This window comes from Oncorhynchus tshawytscha, linkage group LG22 (assembly GCF_018296145.1).
Source record: "Oncorhynchus tshawytscha isolate Ot180627B linkage group LG22, Otsh_v2.0, whole genome shotgun sequence".
NCBI classification, from domain to species: Eukaryota; Metazoa; Chordata; class Actinopteri; order Salmoniformes; family Salmonidae; genus Oncorhynchus; species Oncorhynchus tshawytscha.
The window spans coordinates 8,174,769-8,191,416 of record NC_056450.1 but is presented as its reverse complement, the minus strand read 5'-3'; the positions used below and the strand labels follow the sequence as shown (position 1 = coordinate 8,191,416).

The window sequence follows — 16,648 nt, the reverse complement described above, 5'->3', positions numbered from 1 at the left end:
AGGAGGAGTGGAGTACAGGAGAAGGGGTCAGCAAGCACTGCCAGGAGACAGCTATCACATGTCGTCATCACAATGTCAATAACAAGGGGCAGTGGTATAGGGCCAGGATTTCTTCCTGATCACGACTAGGGGCTTAGTTATACCCAATGACTCAGAGATATTTCCTGTTCGGGTTTAGAGTCAAGTAAAAGCTGACAAAATGTCTCCAGGCGTTACGACAATGGAGTACTTCTCCACCATGAAATGAGAACTCCACCCTGTGCTCATCTGCTTGGTACTCGTTTTGTTAGTCCACTGTTGGTATAGTCCCAAAATGTACTGCATGTCAGAAATCAAGTTTTGCATCATCTGATGCTGCGTTTTGCATCATACGGGCCCAGGTGTCTGTATTTTGAAAGTTGCATATCTTGAAAACTTGATTGCTGACATGGCAAAAATAAACTGGGGCCATATCGACAATGGACTAATGAAACAAATACAAAATATCGTTTTTGGATGGAGTCTTTTTTGCAGGTCGACAGATTTTTCACCTAGTCAGCTTGGGATTTGAACTAGCGACCCTTTGGTTACTGGACCAACGCTCTTAACTGCTAGGCTACCTGCTGCCTGTTGTCTAGTGTACCACAGGCTGATAAAAACACCATTCACACTGTCCGTAAATAAAACACACGGTCACACTCTCTCTTAGCTAGGGAGGGGAGGGAGGGAGGGAGGACAGACAGACAAACAGACATGCAAAGAAAATCTAAATATTGATGTATCATTAGTTGAGTCACTACAGTATGTTGTCTGTGTTTCTGCTGCACAGTAATTAGTGTCATAGTGTAATTGTGTATCCAGCCAGAACGGAAAGCAGGTGAGCTGAGTAGCATTAGGAGCTGTGTCTGTGTGTTTAGATGCCAGGTGTGTCTCTGCCTTCCGCTCTGCCTCTCTGTGCTCTGTGACATTTCCATCGCTGCAGGCATCTCTCTCCCTCGACTCCCACCTGTCTGCTTTGTGTTCTCCCCCCTTCTTCTTTTCTCTGCATATCCCGCCACATCGACTCCCCATCTCTTCCCCCGCTCACCCTCCCTCTCTGTATCCCACCAGCCACCACATTGTCTCCCCATCTCCAGGCCACGCACTTTCCACTCTCTCTCTCGCTCCTCTGTTTTGTCAGGCCCTGAGCGGATCACTTCCTAATAACACAGTCCACACTGCTAAAAGGTGACTGGGTAATGGAGTTTCCGTTCTTTAGTTCCTCTCCTCCACCCTCCTCTCCCACTCCTTGCCCCACCCCAGCCATGGCTGGTTAATTAACACAGCGACTCCTCTCCCCCTGTCTCCCCCTCCTCACCCCCACCGCCTGGAAACCCACCCCCAGCCCTGTAGTTAACTCAACGTCAACAAAACTAAGGAGATGATTGTGGACTTCAGGAAACAGCAGAGGGAACACCCCCCTATCCACATCGATGGGACAGTAGTGGAGAGGGTAGTAAGTTTTAAGTTCCTCGGCATACACATCACAGACAAACTGAATTGGTCCACTCACACAGACAGCATCGTGAAGAAGGCGCAGCAGCGCCTCTTCAACCTCAGGAGGCTGAAGAAATTTGGCTTGTCACCAAAAGCACTCACAAACTTCTACAGATGCACAATCGAGAGCATCCTGGCGGGCTGTATCACCGCCTGGTACGGCAACTGCTCCGCCCACAACCGTAAGGCTCTCCAGAGGGTAGTGAGGTCTGCACAACGCATCACCGGGGGCAAACTACCTGCCCTCCAGGACACCTACACCACCCGATGTTACAGGAAGGCCATAAAGATCATCAAGGACAACAACCACCCGAGCCACTGCCTGTTCACCCCGCTATCATCCAGAAGGCGAGGTCAGTACAGGTGCATCAAAGCTGGGACCGAGAGACTGAAAAACAGCTTCTATCTCAAGGCCATCAGACTGTTAAACAGCAACCACTAACACTGAGTGGCCGCTGCCAACACACTGACTCAACTCCAGCCACTTTAAAAATGGGAATTGATGGGAAATGATGTAAAATATATCACTAGCCACTTTAAACAATGCTACCTAATATAATGTTTACAGACCCTACATTATTCATCTCATATGTATACGTATATACTGTACTCTATATCATCTACTGCATCCTTATGTAATTACATGTATCACTAGCCACTTTAACTATGCCACTTTGTTTACATACTCATCTCATATGTATATACTGTACTCGATACCATCTACTGTATCTTGCCTATGCTGCTCTGTACCATCACTCATTCATATATCTCTATGTACATATTCTTATCCCCTTACACTGTGCATAAGACAGTAGTTTTGGAATTGTTAGTTAGATTACTTGTTGGTTATTACTGCATTGTCGGAACTAGAAGCACAAGCATTTCGCTACACTCGCATTAACATCTGCTAACCATGTGTATGTGACAAATAAATTTGATTTGATTTTTAACACTCCAACCCCCTGTCTCCCCCTCCTCACCCCCACCGCCTGTAGACCCACCCCCAGCCCTGTAGTTAACACTCCAACCCCCTGTCTCCCCTCTCCATAACCCCGGCAGTCCTGTAGCCTGGGGGTCACCCGGTTACTTAACTCTGTAATTACCTCATTAGGCTCGTTAGTATTGGCCGGGGCCTCTGTCTATTCTCTCCTCCTCTGATGGCTTTGTCTACCCCTCCTCTCCCTCCTACTTTCCCTCATCATCTCCCATCTGCTCCCGAATTTTAGTCTCGTTGGCTTCCTCTCCCCTGCCCTCCCTGCTTTCCTCCACTGTCCTCTCCTCTGAAATGAAAATGTTCCCAGACCCCCTACAGTTTCCCCAGTTCCCTATATCCATGCCTTTCAATGTCATCCTACAGTTCTTGTTCCCTCCATCTCCTCTCCCTCTCCTCTCCCTCTCCCTCTTCCTCTCCCTCTTCCTCTCCTCTCCCTCTTCCTCTCCCTCTTCCTCTCCTCTCCCTCTCACTGCATTCCCTCCAGTATACAGTTACCTTTTCACCTTGCTACAGTTCAGAAGTGAGTGAGTGGACTACAAATCTAGACTCTGTCGCGCCACTTAAGTGAGACGGCATCATCCAGGCGTTACCCCAGCTCCTTGCTTCCTCGTAACGTTTTGTCAAACAAGAGTTACTTGTTAGCCAAAATGTTTGCACACAAATATGAAGTCCAGTTATTGTCCCTTCCCGCTGCATGATGAAGTTTGATGTTGATGTAAACAGACAGTTTAATAGGTGACTACAAACACAGCAGTGGTGGCAAGTGTACAGGACCCCCACATTGACTCCCCCCCACACACACACACACACACACACACACACACACTCATGGGAGGATACACACTGCCTCATTATTTCAGCTTCTGCACTGTTCCTTACTTCTACACGCCCAATTGAACTCGCTCACATCCTTTAGTCTGAAGGCTCTGCAATGCACACACACACACACAACCCCGCTAACCCCAGGTAGCAGTGCAGCCTGAGGTACTGTATAGTAGCTATCTGACCTCATTCTGTACAGTAAATTAAGCAGGAGAAGACGAGAGAGAAGCAATATAAACGACCCCTGTTAGAGTGGATTACATATTCAAATAGTGCACTTGCCTGGCATGTTATAGACGTAATGCACGGTGCTCATAGTGCTCAGTCGGCATGCTATAATTAACTGGATAATGCATGTCTATATCACGGTGAACATGGCATGTTGGAGTGTCTTACATAAACTGTGCTTGGGATGCTGTGGACCTAATGCACAGCGGAAGAAGATTTCCAAAGATGGATTCGTGACCCTTACGAAGAGGAGGAGGTTTAATAGGAGGGCTGTAGAGGAAGGTGGCGGTAGGATGGAGTTACACACACACACACACAGTGGTTGTAAAGGGAAGTGGAGGTAGGATAGTTGTTCATAGTTAAGGTGGGTGGTCCGACACGGCACACTGTTCACCGGCAGCCACTAGCATTAGAAATGAACCACTGTACCATGCATGTCAAACTATAATGGATTCAAAATATATTCAGCTGTCTCTGTCTCCGTCTCCAGAATGACAGCTGAAGAGGCTGACTGACTAACTTACTGCAAGCTATCCATCTCCACCTCTCCTCCCCCTCGCTCTCCATCTCTCCTCTCCTCTCCTCTCCTCTCCTCTCCTCTCCCCTCCTCTCCTCTCCTCTCCTCTCCCCTCCTCTCCTCTCCCCTCCCCTCCCCTCTCCTCCTCCCCTCTCCTCTCCTCTCCTCCCTCTCCTCTCCTCTCCCTCTCCTCTCCTCTCCTCTCCTCTCCTCTCCTCTCCTCCTCCCCCTCCCCTCCTCTCCTCTCCCTCCTCCTCCCCTCCCCTCCCCTCTCCTCTCCTCTCCTCTCCTCTCCTCTCCTCTCTCCCTCTCCTCTCCTCTCCTCTCCCCTCCCCTCCTCTCCTCTCCTCCTCCCTCCTCTCCTCTCCTCTCCCCCCCCTCCCCTCCCCTCCCCTCCCCTCCCCTCCCCTCCCCTCCTCCCTCCTCTCCCCTCCCCTCCCCTCCCTCCCCTCCCCCTCCCCTCCCCCTCTCCCTCCCCTCCCCTCCCCTCCCCCCCCTCTCCTCTCCCCTCCCCTCCCTCCTCTCCTCTCTCTCTCAACTCAAAAGACAGCAGGCCAAGCACCAGAATGCACGAGCAGCCTTTCAGTCACAAAACAAAGAAACTGTACGACCTGTTGTATCAACATAAAACGTTTCAACGTCAAATAGAAAAGACATGACGGTTGTCATTCTCTCCCCTTCTGCTCCCCTCTCTTTCGTCTCGTCATGCGCTACCCCCCTGTGCGCTACCCCCCGTGCAGTATTCACGGGTGGGTGGGATAGATGTAAGAGCGTTTTATCAACATGGGATTTTTAACAGTACTGTCAAATAGAATAGACGCCGAGGTTGCTATTCTCTGTCTCGCTCGCTCTCGTTCATCATTATCTCTCTATATATATATATATATATATATATATATATATATATATATATATATATATATCCCCTCGTCCTGTGTCGCCCCCTGCCGCCCTCTGTCTCCTCCTGGGTGGCTGGTATAATGGGACTGGCACAGTAGGTGGGATTAAATTAGCACCCGTGTATAAGGATTATGCACACTATACAACTGATCCCCTCCTCCACCACCTAATCCAAGCCTAATGAATATATCATGGCTGACAAGTACACAGACAGACACTTGGAAGGAACATATCATGGCTCTCACACACACTGACAGGAGCAAAGTGGCCCTCTTACCCTCCTCCTGTAGTCATAGGATACAGACAGAGGAAGAGCGAGAGACACTAGGATGTAGTGTGCATACTACAATCACAAGACTGGACGTTACGCTCTTATTTATGGAGTTACATTTTTCTAATTCAATGAGAATGTGAGCTATATCCATTCCACTTGCTCCTACTTTTAGGTTCAATGGAATGTGAGACGAGAAAGTCTGGCAACGTGAGACTACAGTAGGTTCAATAAAACAAGAGACGACAAGCTACTTAACTTAAATTGAAATTCGTGATGATTCGACACCGTGGCATTCAATGATTCTTTGAACGAGAATCATTTGTGCCAGTCATTTCATAGGTCAGTCATTCAATGATCCTTTGAACGAGAATCATTTGTGCCAGTCATTTCATAGGTCAGTCATTCAATGATTCTTTGAACGAGAATCATTTGTGCCAGTCATTTCATAGGTCAGTCATTCAATGATTCTTTGAACAAGAATCATTTGTGCCAGTCATTTCATAGGTCAGTCATTCAATGATTCTTTGAACAAGAATCATTTGTGCCAGTTATTTCATAGGTCAGTCATTCAATGATCCTTTGAAAGAGAATCATTTGTGCCAGTCATTTCGTAGGTCAGTCATTCAATGCCAAGCAGTCATGCTCCATACATTACACTCTTCCAATCTCCCAGTGAGCTCCAGACAGCCAAGTCCCCTAGCTTGTCTCTCAGAGCCTCAGCACAACCCACAGATCTGGGATCAGTTTAAATCTTTTACATTATAGTGAATACGAGGGGGTACCTGATCCTAGAACAGCTGTGCCACTGAAACTTTCACAACCCACTACTGTACAATCAAACACATTTATTGATAAAGCCCTATTTTACATCAGCAGAAGTCAGAAAATGCTTCCCTTCTTCGTGTCACTTGAATCATCGACATGACAACAGGGACGTCCTTCGTCTCTGCCTGCCAGCAGCAGTAGTAATATATTCTGGTCGTCAGTATTATGCATAGTACAGTATACTTGTATAGAGTACAAGATGTGTAGGCGTCAGACAGACACAGTGAAGGATTGAGGAGTTGTATAAATACCAGTAAGACGGAAGTCATTTATTACGTGCTGGCATGTAATGTAGTCATGAGACCCACACACACACACACTTCTAAAACTTCTTTACTTTGACGATGTGACACACACACACACACTCTCTCTCTCGCACGCTTACACACGCATGCACAAACACAGACACACACTTCCACTTCCTCTACAGTTAACAGACCTCGTCATCCACCCACAGTGCAGACTGTCCAGGACAGAGGGGCGATTTAGGCTAATTTTAGTCAGAGATGTGCCCATAAAGCCTCTTTGATTGGAGTGGCATGTGGTGAAAAGGATGGGAGGAAGAGGGGAATTCTTACGATGACTCACAGACAAAGACATACTTTTCTCGGAGTGACAGAGCCAGAGAGAGAGAGAGGGATGAAGGGTCAGGGTCTCAGAAAGACAGAGAGAAGGGCAGACGGGGAAGACAGTTTCTCCCCTCGTTTTATCTTTCTCGTCTCCACTTCTCTTCTGCCAATCTCCTCTCTTATCTCTGTGGTTCTCTCTCTCCGTTACACATTCTGTCTGTTTCTTGTTTTCCTCTTTTTTTTGTTCTGAAACCATTTCCTTTTCTAAGGCTACAGGATCTCTATGTTTATGAGGAGACTCCAATTCTAATCTTGTTATGGGTTGGTTTGAGCTTGTGTGTGTGTGTGTGTGTGTGTGTGTGTGTGTACAGTGCCTTCAGAAAGAATCCACACGCCTTGACTTTTTCCACATTTAGCTGTGTTTCAACATGAATTTAAAACGGATTAAATTGAGATTGTGTCACTGGCATATATATATATATATATATATCTATATCACACACACACACACCGTCAAAGTGGAATTATGTTTCATCTCTGTACCTCACACAAACAATGATCTGTACGATCCCTCAGTCAAGCAGTGAATTTCAAGCACAGATTCAACCACAAAGACCAGGGAGTTTTTCCAATGCCTTGCAAAGAAAGGAACCTAAAAAAAAAAGCAGACATTGAATATCCCTTTGAGCTGCTCAGGGATTTCACCATGAGACCAATGATGACTTTAAAACAGTTACACAGTTGAATGGCTGTGATAGGAGAAAACTGAGGATGGATCAACAACATTGTAGTTACTCCACAATACTAACCTAATTGACAGAGTGAAAAGAGGAAAGCCTGTACAGAATACAAATATTCAAAACACATGCATCCTGTTTGCAATAAGGCACTAAAGCAAAACTTCAAAAAATGTGTTAAAGAAGTGAACTTTGTCCTGAATACAGTGTTAAGTTTGGGGCAAATCCAACACGACACATCACTGAGTACCACTCTTCATATTTTCAAGCATTTTGGTGGCTGCATCATGTTCTGGGTATGCTAGTCATCGTCAAGGACGGGGGAGTTTTTTTTTTTAATTCAAAATAAATGGAATAGAGCTAAGCCTAGGCAAAATCCTAGAGGAAAATCTGGCTCAGTCTGCTTTCCAACAGACACCGGGAAACAAATGAACCTTTCAGCAAGACAATAACCTAAAACACAAGGCCAAATATACACTGGAGTTGCTTAACAAGATAACATTGAAATGTTCCTGAGTGGCCTAGTTACAGATTTGAATGAAATAGGATTGAAGATTTCTGCAAAGACAATGAAAATGTCTGTCTAGCAATGAGCAATAACCAATTTACCCTGATTTAAGACAGCTTGTTTTGTTGAAACAATGGTTATTAGGTTATTAAATGATTGCCTCGGAGCTCCTAGAGTGCGCTACTCTCCTTTTCATTTTTCAAGTGTTCTTCTCCGCTAGCCAGCACCTTTGCCTAAACAGGAGGTGCATTTCTTTCGCCTCTAGATCAATAACCAACTCGACGTGGCTTGAAGAATTTTTTTAAAGAATGTGCTAATATTGTACAATCCAGTTGTGCAAAGCTCTTAGAGATTTACCCAGAAAGCTTCACGGCTGTAAATCACTGCCAAAAGGTGATTCTAACAATGAGATGAGACATTTATGTTTAACATTTTCAATACATTTGCAAAAAATGTCTAAAAACACGTTTTGACTTTGTCATTATGGGGTATTGTGATGTCATTATGGGGTATTGTGATGTCATTATGGGGTATTGTGTGCAGATGGGTCAGGAAAACAATCAATGTGGTCAATTTTGAATTCAGGCTGTAACACAACAAAATGTGGAACAAGTCGAGGGGCATTGAATACTTTTTGAAGGTGCTGTTTATGCAAATGACAAATACAGACGGAGACTCTGACTTCTAGTATGATCCTAGAAGGGTTGGATGGGAGCCATCTCTGTCTGGAGTTAGAACGTGTTCTGCAGAATAGGATAGAATTTCTCTGGGTCAGGGTTATAGGCACAGTCCAACAGTCTCGTTTCTGTGGGAAGCGAGGAGGTTGTCTTCGACGTCAAAGTTGGGGAGCGGAGTGAGAATAACAGAATGCGGTAGGTAGAACAGAGCCAGACAGCCGTCCGGCCCCTAATTTGCTCCATGCGCTGTGTATAAAGAACTGTGTGACTGTATCACAATGCTATTCAGCTGACGCACCCAGTTGGGTGAATACATCTGGTTTGTGCTTTCCCTGTCTCCGCCTGGGTCTGTAGCTGGGAAGAACCTAACGATATCATTTGGTAGAATAAATACCGGATTCGTGCATTTCCCGGCTTCAATCGAACGAGGCTCTCTCATTGACACCCACTGTGCTCTGTAAATGACTTGATTGTTTGAAGTAAAGGCATACTAGGCATTATTTTCTCTTATGACTTCAATTTAGTAGTCATAACGCTTGATGAGGTTCCTGTTGAATGGTTAAACAGGTCTATTTCCTGTGTTTTTCAAGGGTTGTTACCCTCTTTCACACACACACACACACACACACACACGCACGGACACATGCGAGCGAAAGGGGTGCCACTGACAGAGATTTAATAAAGTAATCCACTCAAATGAATTACATAAAATCTCCATATTTGCCAGCAGTGTTAATCTTGAACCCTATCTCTAAAATCAGTTTTCCAGATGGCACCCTATTCCCAATTTAGTGCACTACCTTTGCGCAAGGTCCTACCCTATGGACCCTGGTCAAAAGTAGTGCACTAAACAAGGAATAGGGTGCCATTTGGGACCTAGCCTACGGTTCAATTGTATAATTGGGTTCATTTTATTGGCCTTTGTGTCAGCGTTTCTGTAATGTCCAATAATAATCTCAAGTAGACATTATTCTGATTAAGGTCTGGAGTGGAAGGCTTTGGTTTGGTTGCTACCCGACTATGCATGAATACAGACATGACATGTGAAACCACACTTGGCGCAGAAACAAAGGGAGAAAGAGATGGAAGGAGGGAGGTGAGAAAATCCGGTAAAAGAGGGGAATGGATTCCAAATTTGTCAGGTCTCCTCTAGATGTGTAAGGATAGAGAACAGGGTTGGTAAGTGATGACTGGCGTTTGGTGGTGGTGGTGCTGTAGTAGTGGTGGTAGTAGTAGTAGAGGTGATAGAGGTAGTAGTCGTGGCAGTAGAGGTGGTAGTAGTAGTAGAGGTGATAGAGGTAGTAGTGGTAGTAGAGGTAGTAGTGGCAGTAGTGGTAGTAATAGTAGAGGTAGTAGTGGCAGTAGTAATAACAGAGAAAGTAGTGGTAGTAGTAGAGGCAGTAGTGGTAGTAGTAGAGGCAGTAGTAGAGGCAGTAGTGGTGGTAGTAGTAGTAGTAGTGGTAGTAGAGGCAGTAGTGGTAGTAGAGGCAGTAGTGGTGGTAGTAGTAGTAGAGGCAGTAGTGGTAGTAATAGTAGAGGTAGTAGTATTAGAGGCAGTAGTGGTAGTAATAGTAGAGGTAGTAATGGTAGTAATAGTAGAGGTAGTAGTATTAGAGGCAGTAGTGGTAGTAATAGTAGAGGTAGTAGTATTAGTGGCAGTAGTAATGGTAGTAGTAGTAGAGGTAGTAGTATTAGTGGCAGTAGTGGTAGTAGTAGAGGTAAAAGTGACTAGTAGTAGTGGTAGTAGTAGAGGTAGTAGTAGAGGCAGTAGTGGTAGTTGTAGAGGTAGTAGTAGAGGCAGTAGTGGTAGTAGTAGAGGCAGTAGTGGTAGTAGTAGAGGTAAAAGTGACAGTAGTAGTGGTCGTTGTAGAGGCAGTAGTGGTAGTAGTAGAGGCAGTAGTGGTAGAGGCAGTAGTGGTAGAGGCAGTAGTGGTAGAGGCAGTAGTGACAGTAGTGGTAGAGGCAGTAGTGACAGTAGTGGTAGAGGCAGTAGTGACAGTAGTAGTAGAGGCAGTAGTGACAGTAGTAGTAGAGGCAGTAGTGACAGTAGTAGTAGAGGCAGTAGTGACAGTAGTAGTAGAGGCAGTAGTGACAGTAGTAGTAGAGGCAGTAGTGACAGTAGTAGTAGAGGCAGTAGTGACAGTAGTAGTAGAGGCAGTAGTGACAGTAGTAGTAGAGGCAGTAGTGACAGTAGTAGTAGAGGCAGTAGTGGTTGTAGTAGAGGTAGTAGTAGAGGTAGTAGAGGTAGTAGTGACAGTAGTAGTAGAGGTAGTAGTGACAGTAGTAGTAGTGGTTGTAGTAGAGGCAGTAGTGGTAGAGGCAGTAGTGGTAGTGACAGTAGTGGTAGAGGCGGTAGTGGTAGTGGTAGAGGCAGTAGTGACAGTAGTAGTAGAGGCAGTAGTGACAGTAGTAGTAGTGACAGTAGTAGTAGAGGTAGTAGTGACAGTAGTAGTAGTGGTTGTAGTAGAGGTAGTAGTGACAGTAGTAGTAGTCGTAGTAGTAGTGCTTCATAGAGTACTGGTCTAAACACAGACCTACAATCTACACTGTCTTGTTTCATCACTGGGAACTGAACTGATGTTAACAGCCCCAGATCTCTCCCCTTCTTAAAACCACCTTTTTTTGTCCTTTATTATATATTCATGCATTATTATTTACATTTCTCAATAAGGTATCTATCATGTGTTATTCTATTTCATTACAAAATGCCCCACTTCTCTTTCTATAGATTCAGGCGCCCTTTTCCCTTCCTTCTCCTCTTCTCTCTCCCTCCCTTCCACCTTCCCCTTCCCTCCCAGTAGGTTTCATAATCATGTCCCCTGCCTTTCAATCACTCCTAGTCTGACCCTTCACTCTTTAAATCATAGCAACATATTCTAGACTCCACCCCGACACATCTGCCTGATCCCCCACTTGACACACACCATGTCAGTTAGTCTAGCTCCATCTGCAGAATCTAAATCACACAGGCTTCCTTCATCACACAGACACACACACCGCAGGGCAACCAGGGAGAAACCATCACGTCAACCATCAACCCTTACGGCAGCAGTGTGCTAAAACGACAAACACAGAGGACCAGAGTCACTAAAAGTGAACCTGTCTGTGCATAGTTTACACCTGTAAGTCACAGTGAGGAATACACTAAAAGACTAAGAAAAAAGCTGTACAATTAACAGAGAAGCTAAAATATGAAACAGAAATGGCTTCGTCACAAATGGCCCACGTTTCCTCATGGACACTGGTCAGAAGTGTGTTTAGTGTGTTGCACTAAATAGGAATAGGGTAGCATTTGGGATGCAGCCTTTATTTACACCTTACCTTGATCACTTTCCATCTCTTAACCCGTGTTGTATCTTTAATGTTGTATTCCTTGGAAAATAGCAGGTAAAGACTTTGAGCAGTGGCGACCCGTCATTCAAGACAGGTGGAGCTGGTGTGTGTATTTGGACAGCTGGTGTGTGTAGTTGTGTATTTGGACAGCTTATGTGTGTAGTTGTGTATTTGGACAGCTGGTGTGTGTAGTCGTGTATTTGGACAGCTGGTGTGTGTAGTCGTGTATTTGGACAGCTGGTGTGTGTAGTCGTGTATTTGATGGCCAGCTGATGTGTGTGTGTGTATTGGGCCAGCTGATGTGTGTATTGGGCCAGCTGATGTGTGTAGTCGTGTATTGGGCCAGCTGATGTGTGTAGTCGTGTATTGGGCCAGCTGATGTGTGTAGTCGTGTATTTGGGCCTGAGCTGATTTGTGATGTAGTCGTGTATTTGGGGCAGCTGATGTGTGTAGTCGTGTATTTGGGGCAGCTGATGTGTGTAGTCGTGTATTTGGGGCAGCTGATGTGTGTAGTCGTGTATTTGGGGCAGCTGATGTGTGTAGTCGTGCATTTGGGGCAGCTGATTGGGGCATTTGGGGCAGCTGATGTGTGTAGTCGTGCATTTGGGGCAGCTGATGTGTGTAGTCGTGCATTTGGGGCAGCTGATGTGTGTAGTTTGGGGCGTGCATTTGGGGCAGCTGATGTGTGTAGTCGCATTTGCAGCTTTGGGGCAGGGGCTGATGTGTGTAGTCGTGCATTTGGGGCAGCTGATGTGTGTAGTCGTGCATTTGGGGCAGCTGCTGATGTGTGTAGTCGTGCATTTGGGGCAGCTGATGTGTGTAGCTGCATTTGGGGCAGCTGATGTGTGTAGTCGTGCATTTGGGGCAGCTGGTATGTGTATTTGGGCCAGCTGGTGTGTGTAGATGTGTATTTGGGCCAGCTGTTGTGTGTAGTTGTGTATTTGGGGCAGCTGATTTGTGTACTTGGGGCAGCTGATGTGTGTAGTCGTATATTTGGGCAGCTGATTTGTATTTTGACAGCTGATGTGTATTTGGGCCAGCTGATGTGTGTAGCCGTGTATTTGGGTGGCTGCAGTGACTGGCAGTAGGGCCTGAGGCAAAATAACAGGTGGCTTTGGAGCATCTAGCTAGGGTAAAACTGTAGAGCATTTAGCTAGCATAAAAACACCAGTGTGGAATCTAAATTAGCTAGGATAACACTAACGCTGCACAACACTGCACTTCAACAGCTAGCATAAATAACACTGCTCTCCCCAGTGAGCTTTCCTTCTTGGCAGATTGTGAGCACACAGCCCACCTTCCCTAACACAATGACATCTCTCCGGTTTAACAAGAGAAGAGCATGGTTCAGTATCATGAATATGGCCAACACCATTGTCATTACAAAAAAACTGAATAGTGCACAGAAATACATGTAAACAAGACAATAACGTGAACAAACGATGCTCCCCGAGACTCGCCTCTCTAGTTCTCTGACATATTGATCTATACGTCATTGTGCATATCATCTGTTTTTTCTATCTCTCTCTCTATCCCTTTTTTCCTTGCTGCCATCTTTACAGCCAATCATCCCTGTGACCTTGTTTCTCTCTCCTGTTGATCCCTCCTTCTCGCTCTCTTTTCTCTCTCTCGTCAAACAATCCCTCCCTCGCTCCATCCATCACCACCTCTCTCTTTCTCTCGCTCTCCCCCCTTCCCCCCCTCTATTTCTCCCTGCCCTCTCTTAAATCACTCTATCCATCCATCCCTCTGTTAGAACAGCTCAATTAAATGCTGGCTGGCATCAGAGAGAAGGAGCAGATTACATTCTGCTCCGGTATAGCTAGCCCAGGGTAATCATACACTGTACTATACAGCTGTGTGTGTGTGTGTGTGTGTGTGTGTGTGTGTGTGTGTGTGTGTGTGTGTGATTGACGGCTACGCGCATGTTTGTGTTACTATATGAAAGAAAGTAAGTAAGAGCAACTCTGTTTCTCTCTGGCTGTTACAGCAGCTCGGTCTAGGATTGCCAAACAGCCGGCAGTAGCAATACACTGATTATTGCATTAAACAGTTTGAAAATACAACCAGGAGCATGGAGCAGTCTCCTGGGCATTTCGCCTCAGAGAGCGCGCGCATACACACACACACACACACGCAAGCAATGACACACACACCTCCCTGCCTATATCTTGATCCATATTGTGTGCTGTCCCGATGGTAACAAGTCATTGTCAGCCACCGAGCAGTGTCCCCAGTACTGTCCTCATCTCATCTGGGACAGGCTGGGGGTTATTGAGGCATGGCGAGAGGGAGGGGGGTGGAGAGAGAGAGGGGTGAACAAAAGAGGGGGAAGAAGGGGAGAGAGAGGAGGAGAGGGCGAAGAGAGTGAAGGCAGAGAGAGGGAGTGTTTCCTCACGACACGACATGACAGCGCTCACACCCAGGAGACTAAAGAAGACACAGCATTTAGTATAGACTGCCTGTTATGTGTTCTATGGCCTCTCATCTGCCTAATGGAGATGTGAGAGCTGGTTGCCATGTTTGGCACATCGCCAGATGTTTGCATTCGTGCACGGGCACACCTGTACAGTCTGTGTATTGGGAGAGATGCCCGACTGCCACACCCATATTTTCCATTCCAATGTCTCTCTCTTTCTCTCTTCTCTCTTTCCCCTCCCTCTCTCTCTGTGTCCCATCAGACAGTACTGTAGTTCGTTTAAGGTAGCAAAAGGGAAGGATACAGGGGCTCCCCAGAGGAGCACCAACCCAGATAACATCCTATTCCCAGAGAAAGAGAGTGAGGGAGAGGAGAGAGAGATAGTCTCTGCAGTAGGACAGCCAGGACAGGAGAACCTGTATTCACAAAGCAGGCGTGCTGATCGATCAGGTCCTTCCTGTCCATATGATATTATTTATGGAAGTGCAAAACGGATCCTAGATCAGGAGAGCTAACTGCCACAGATTAGACCTCCATCCTCCCGACCACTAGCCTGGTCCCAGATCTATTTGTTCTGAATAGCAACTCGTATGGTCATTGTCATGCCATGAACTAGACTGGTCCCAGATGTGTTAGTGCTGCATAGCCAACTCCCATAGGAACACACACAGATCTGGGACCAGCATGCTACCAGACGAGTGAAAATACCATTACAGCACAACGCAATCACAGCCATGCTTAACAACATCAAACCAGTGAGATATAGGAGAGGCTGGGGGAGGGGAGGACAACAGCGGGGGGATAGTGGGAAAATATGACCAAAGTGGCAAGGTAGAGAAAGAAAAACATACATTTTTTTGGGCTAAAAATACTAATTAATTAGAACAAATGTGTAGAGGTATGCACTGTCAAAGGTATGCACTGTCAAAGGTATGCACTGTCAAAGGTATGCACTGTCAAAGGTATGCACTGTCAAAGGTATGCACTGGCAAAGGTATGCACTGTCAAAAGTGCAGGACACAAGTGAAAATAACTGCTAAAATGCCTCACATAGCAAATACTGATACATAGAATTTTGAAGAAATCAAATGTTTACGTTACATATCTTTGAAAAGTGAGCAAAATAACCCAAACTCATTTTCAATGTAAAAAACAAAGAAAACGTGCAATCACTTATTTTGAATTTGTATCGTATCACACAATCCTCCAGATGTCAAATAAAATCTATATTTACGCAGATTATCGACGCATCCGATGATAATATGCTTTCCTCCAACGAGGATCCACAACAGCATTGCATTGAATTTTAATAGCTGAGCCAGACCCTGTTGCATGCTACATGCTATCTGAGTGTGTACCCAGCAAAATGTACTAATGACATGCAATAATACTCTTTCCCTATAACATCCATTCAAACTATTCAACGAGATGTCTTCTTCAATGCACTTTCATTTCGAATTCATTAAAAGTCAACCATAAAAAGCAGATGCTTCGGTACAAAACCTACAACCACCTCTACTACAACATCGAGAGAAATTATGAGAAGCACATTTTCTCATTTTAACAATAATCTCAACAGAAATCTTGAAATATTAATAGTTTGATCGTTTTATCCAATGACATCACCACTAATATTGCCCTCCAGACACTACTAATATAGTCACAGCGACACATGACATGACTCTTCTAGAAATGTGACTCAAATTCATCTCTCCACCTCAGCCCCTTCAGACAGGCTAGTAAAGACTACCATCTTGTAAAATGTGGGATTGTAATTGCAGATATGACCCAGGTGTGATGAAGACATCATCCGGCCACCTCTCCTCCACCCAGCCAGCGTTCTAATTAACCCCGCTCTCATCTTGTATTTTTCAACGGCTGTGTTCTTCTCTTACCTCCACAGGTTTAAAGGACGGCCTCGGGGGTGTTGATCCTTCTTTTCCTCTGGCAACTCCTTGTCCTCCCCTTTTTTCTTCCTTAGTTGTTCCTTTTCTTCTTCTCTATCAAATTGATTGTGTCCTCTCCTCTCGCTGTTCTGATGCTGCAGTGATTCAAAAACACACCCTCTCTCCCTCTCTCTCAGCCGCTCTCTCTGCCTCCCTCGCTCTCATTGGCTGCCTGCTAGAGGTGAGGTGACATCACCCTTCTTCTCCTCTGCCTCTCCCCTCATCCCTCCCTCTTCTTCTCCTGCCTCGCTCTATTCGCTTACTCTTGTTGGATTCTGACCATTCCTTTATTGTCTTCTTCCCCCCCCCATGGTTCCCTCCCTCCCCTCTCTCCATTCCCTCCGTGCACCCCTCCTCCTCCCTACATCCATCCTCTCCTCCTTT

The 16,648-nt window shown here is 45.7% G+C and overlaps 1 protein-coding gene across 5 annotated transcripts in view; it reads right to left on the bottom strand.

The window, feature by feature from the left end:
- LOC112221676 (neural cell adhesion molecule L1-like) overlaps positions 1–16,414 on the bottom strand; it is an 84,249-nt gene extending 67,835 nt beyond the window's left edge. For 4 of the 5 annotated variants that reach the window (XM_042303648.1, XM_024383907.2, XM_042303651.1 and 1 more), the window contains exon 1: positions 16,214–16,414. The gene's annotated coding sequence lies outside the window, so the exon portion shown is untranslated. The remainder of the gene's footprint in view (positions 1–16,213) is intronic. The other variant, XM_042303650.1, reaches the window with a different exon arrangement.
- Positions 16,415–16,648: the final 234 nt, after the last annotated feature.